A 5,451-nucleotide genomic window follows, 5' to 3' on the forward strand; every position below is an offset into this window, starting at 1 on the left:
GGTGGCGGTCACGCCTCACGATGGGCCAGAACTTGTGGCCCATCAGAGGCCCAGAGAGGAGCAGTGGCGGGAAGATGCGCCTGCGTCAGAATTCCGGGGACCAGGATGCTGCTCAACTCACTCCAGACCCCCCACGATTCTCAAAATACAGGAAGACCCAGAGGGATGGGGGATGCAGCCATGACATCCTGCCCGGCCCAGGGCTGTGAGATTTCAGGGCCTCCCAGGACAGGCTGGATTTCAGAAGGAAAGATGTGGGGGCAGGGAGGCGGTTTCTCCATCCTACGGGGACAGGAGGACGGCGTGAGTCCCTCCCTTCGGGAGTGGGGATCCAGCTCACCAGGAATACGGACTGGCTTTGGATGAAGTCCGAGGACCCCGTCTGGTGGGGAGACAGTCACCGCTCTTCAGACAAGCATGGCTGGCCAGCCCGGGCGGTTTCGGGAGGAAATTGTTCTGAAGGCTAAGCAGAGCCTGGAGCAATCCACCGCAACAGGGCTTTCAAACAAAGTCCCAACGAGGTTATTTATAACATGCCAAATTGCCGGCGTGTGCACTGCCTCCCGGGGCTGGAGGACAGGAAGGAGGCGGGGCCCCAGCTCGAGGCTCACAGCGAGGCATCTGCGGCCTCCATCTGTCCTCGACATCCGAGATGCATTTGTGGTTTCCTGTCCTCATGCTCACCTGGGGGTGGGCGGAAGGCAGGAGAGAGGCCCGGGTCTTAAGGAAAGCTCCCTTCCTCCTGAGGCAGGAGTCCAGCCTGCTGGGCCCTCACTGCTCGCTGGGAGCCGACTCTCCAACATGGTCCAGCTCCCTGTCGGCTGTGAGGAGGGGGCGAGAGTGTCTGTGGGAGCCTGAGGAGGGATGAATCCCTGATAGATGCTACGTCACGGATGACCCTCAAAAACCTCACGCTGGGTGAAAGTAACCAGGCTCGAAGGATCAGAGCTCGCACGATGCCGTTTATAGGAAATATCCAGAACAGGTAAACCCACAGAGACCCCACCAGGATCGTTGGTTGCCAGACTCGTGGGGGAAATGGGGAGTGGCTGCTTGCTGGAGACGGGGGTTCCCTTTGGGGCGGTGAAAGTGTGTTAGAACTTGATGGAGGTGGTGGTCAATGCCGCGGAATTGTTCGCCTTAGGATGGTTAATTTTATGCCATGACATTTTATGTCAGGCGACGTTTCTGCTGTGGGTCCAAGTCTTACCCTCCCTGCTAGACAGCCAGCTTCCCGGAGACAGGGGTGCATCTGTCTCAACTCATTGTCCTCTGCAGCCGGGGACAGATCCCAGGCCCCAGACGGACCACGTCAGCCTCTCCCGGGGACGCCTGCTGAAAATACAGATTCCTCAGCTCTCTTGCCTGAGATTCAGCATCGGTGCCACTGAGAGGGGGCCTGGAGCTCTGCATTTTAGCAAGTGCCTCTAGTGACTGGGATCCAGGGCCCTGTTCGGGGACCTCTGCCCTCCACCCCTGCAGTGGGCGTTGGGAAAGGGGTCTGGAGGGGGCGAGGCGTCTGCTTGGACTTTGGTTGAGCAGACGGGCTGTGCCCTGTCACCTGGGCTGGCTGCATGGGGGACGAAGGAGACTTCGTTTCAGGATGGGCTTCGCTTCCTTGACACCCAGCGGGACCCATCCTTCCCCAACAGGAAATGATCCCAGTGGGAACCCAAGGGCAAAAATGAGCGCTGTTTAAGAAACTTGTCATGGTTTTTTTTTTTTTAATATGAAAAGAATGATGGCAGCCTTTCCACGAAGGAGTAATAAGATTAAGGGATTTACAAGAGACGGCTGGTGATGTGTACACACTGCCCAAGAAGAGAAATCTCTCACCCCTGAGAGGAGGAGAGGAGCCGACGTGGGGAGCCTGCGAGGCCAAGCTCGCCCTGGAGCCTCGCTCGGGGATTTCGAAGTCGACTTTGGTGTGTCGGTACCATAACTACCAGGCCTCACCCACGCCAGGCCTCGCGGGCCCTTCGCACCCACCGTCCAGCTTGGTGCTCCTGCAGCTCTGGGGGACGAGAGGAGCTAAGACCGAGGCTGGCTGGTTGGGGATGAGCCCTGGCCTCTCCTGGACGCACAGCCAGTCTTCACATCCCAGCTCCCCTTGGGGTTAGTGGGGTTCGGGCATATGGGTGGAAACGGCCCAGGCTTGGCCCATAGGAACCTCCTTTGCCATCCCCTGTCTGCCGAGGATCCTGGAGGAAGACTCTGAAGCCCTAAGAGGACCACAAGCTGGAAGGAGCCTGGATCCCCGAATGACTTTGTGGAGCAGCATCCTCCTCCCCACCCACCTGCACTGGATGCGATGTGCGTGAGAAGGCAACCTTTATTGGGCCAGGCCGCTGGCATTTGGGGTCATTGATCACAGCGGTTATCTCACCCCTGGGCACTAATGATCGCAGAGACGATGAATCGGGCCACACATGGTGCTGAGCACTTTCCGTGCGTTCACACATTTAATGCGCACCCGAGAAAACACAGCCCGTGGGGGCAGGGGCTGGAGGAGGCATGTAAATGACCCTGGGCCACACGGCCAGGACCCGGCAAGGCTAGTCCCAAAGCCCCCGACCCTGACCCCCCAGTTCCCCCATTAGAGGAGAAAAGTGAGATTCAGAAAGGTCAAAGGAACACAGCCAAGGTCCCCAGCTGGTGATTCTGGGGGAGCGGGCACTTGAACCACTGTGTCTGCCTCCAGAGCCTGCGCTCCCCACCAATTTGCTGTTCTGATGAGGGGGATAGGGGGAGAGGCTATGGGGGCCCCAGCCCTGGGTGCCCTGTGGGGGTCTCAGAGTGGGGCAGCCGGCCTCCCTCCTTCCATGGGCCAACCTGGGGTCTCTGGGGGCCATCCCACTTCCAGCAGGGCTGGGGGCAGGGGTCCCAAGAACCAGGCCCCTCTCCACCGCCAGTGTGGGTTCCACCTGCAGCCGGGTCTGGGGACCCCTCACTCCGGGTGCTCCAGCTCTGGCCCCCAGCTCAGCAGGATGCCCCCATGCCCCACAGAACCACATGCTGCACACTCAGCCGGCTTCCTCCAGGGTCCACAGCCGGCCAGTCAGGTAAAGACTCACCTGTCCGTCTTGGCACCAGACCACTAGGGAGCACAGCCCCTCACCCCAGCGCTGCTCATCTCAGCCGCACCCCTCAGACGCCAGCCGCAGCCCACTTCAGCAAAAGGGGCATTGGCAGGATGGAAACCCCGGGGCCTCCAGACCCCCGGGCCAGCGGGACCTCTCAGGGGCCCAGGACCAGGCCCCCCTACAGGATTCCCTCTGCACCTCAAGTTCCCGCTTCTCCTGCCTGCCACCTGCCTCGCCTCTCTCCACGTCTGGGGGCACACAGCCCGTGCCAAGTTCCTGACGCCTCTGCCTGGAACGCTCTTCCTGAGCCCCAGATGCCCTCAGGCCTCTGCTCAGCCACCTCCAAGAAACTCCCGGCCTCCCCATGCACTGCGGGCCCCTCCCCTCACCGGACTCCATCACTCCCTCACTGCCCCCCAACCTGCACATTATCTGTTTATTCGTCTGGTGTCCCCCTGCCCCCATACATGAGCCCTTCAAGGCCAGGCACCTGGTGCATGCGACGCTTCGATGTGGCCACACTACTTGGCCCCTGGGACAGAAAAGCAGGTGCCCGGCATCCATTGTCTGAAAGAACAAAACCATTAACATCGCCACAATTCTCATCACCCTTCTTACTGTCTCCCTCCACGGCACAAGGGCCTGGGAGGGGCTCCGGGCGCACGGCACACACAGGGTTCCGGGCCACGCCTGGCAGGATGGCCGGGTGGTTAGGGGCAGCAGGAGGAGGGGGTACTCTGGGTGGGCTCCTGGCTCCCTGGGTGTGGTCTGCCGTCCATCCAGCAGAGGCCCCCAGGGCTGGGCCTTGAGCAGGCGGCTGAGCCTCTAATGATGATTTTGAAGGCCTGAGGCTTTGTCAGCTGCCGATAAAGCTGCCTGGCTTCGTATGTGGCTTCATGCAGCTCTCACAGGGGTCCAAGCAGTGAAGGGGGCCCTGCCTGACTCTTCCAAGGGCCCCGAGCCTCCTGGTCCTCACATCCGGTAGGGACAAGGCCCAGTGGCCAGCACCAGGCAAGGCTGGGTCCCCAGGGTCCCGAGGAGGCCGGCAGACCATCCCAGCACAGGACCTCGTCCCCAGAAACACCCTTCCTCGTCACCCAGGACCTGGTGTACTGCCGCTTCTTTGGGGGACCGTCCCAGACAGGCTTTCCCATCCTCCTCTCCCTGCCTCCCCTTCATCTGCCACCCTCCAGACTCGCGGGCCCTCTGCGCTCGCACCCTAGGCCTGCACCCGCGGGCTTCCCTCTGCACAAGGTGCTCCCTGCCCCACCCTCACAGGGTGGCCCACCTCTCAGCCTTCCAGTCTGGCCTTAAATGTCACCCCGAGGAGACGCCGTCCCGACCCCCTCTCCCCGGGCACCTCCCTGTCCCTCTCTATCTCTGCCTCTCACACCACACCTCGCTGCAGGCTTCGCACCTCGTTTTCTTGCGGACAGGGTTGTGGATGGGGCTGTGGTGCTGGAATGCTGCCCTCCCCCATAAAGATATGTCCACAACCTAGTCCCCTGGACCTGTCAGTGTGACCTTATTTGGAAAAAGGATCTTTGCAGATGTAATTAAGTTAAGGATCCTGAGATGAGGTCATCCTGCATTTAGGGTGGGCCCTAAACCCCATGACTGTGTCCTTATAAGAGACAGAAGAGGGAGATTTGAGACCAGACACATGGGGCAGAGGCCCCGTGAAGACAGAGGCGGAGACTGGAGGGCTGCGGCCACAGCCCAGGGACAGCTGGAGCCCCAGAAGCTGGACGAGGCGGGAAGGACACTCCCCTGGAGCCTGTGGAGGGAGCGCAGCCCTGCGACACCTCGATTTCAGACTCGTGGAAGGCACCTGGCAAGTGAGAGGATCTGGAATTTAAGTTGTATCAGCTTCATGAAAAAGCCACATCTGCGGACAGTGACGGGCCAGCAAGGTGACATCTGACAGGGCTTTCTGAAGCCGAGATCAGGGGAAAATAAAGTCCTTGCCCTGGTGGGACCCCAGGAGGCCGATCCGTTCATTAAGCCGGTTCCTGGGGCCGCCAGGGTGGCCGCCGCCCTGAGGTGTCGTTGCAGGACCCGGCACGCGGAAAGATCCCGCGGTGCGCCCGGCCTCCCTCGGTGCGGCCCTCACCTCGGTGACGTGCACTTGGTTTCTGGGTCTGGCTGGCCCCAGACCGTGAGCACCGTTACCCAGACGCCCAGCAGCCAGCCCGGGCTACAGGCGGAGCGGATGCAGGGGCAGTGAGAGAAACAGAGAGTGGGAGGGGGATGAGGGCTGGTCAGGAATCCCATGGAGGGGCCCAGGGCAGGGGTGCCCCTCTGGGGGAGCAGCTGCTGCGAGGCCTCCAGTCCCCTGGGTTAAGGACCAGCCCCCTGTGCTGCCCCC

At 61.3% G+C, this 5,451-nt stretch overlaps 1 long non-coding RNA gene across 1 annotated transcript; it reads left to right on the forward strand.

The window, feature by feature from the left end:
• The first annotated feature begins 632 nt into the window (after positions 1-632).
• LOC138916448 (uncharacterized) lies at positions 633-5,069 on the forward strand. The gene is made up of 2 exons (XR_011423745.1): positions 633-985; positions 1,738-5,069. It is a non-coding gene; the product is annotated as an uncharacterized lncRNA (long non-coding RNA).
• Positions 5,070-5,451: the final 382 nt, after the last annotated feature.

Source organism: Equus caballus, chromosome 12, assembly GCF_041296265.1.
Source record: "Equus caballus isolate H_3958 breed thoroughbred chromosome 12, TB-T2T, whole genome shotgun sequence".
Taxonomy (NCBI): domain Eukaryota; kingdom Metazoa; phylum Chordata; class Mammalia; order Perissodactyla; family Equidae; genus Equus; species Equus caballus.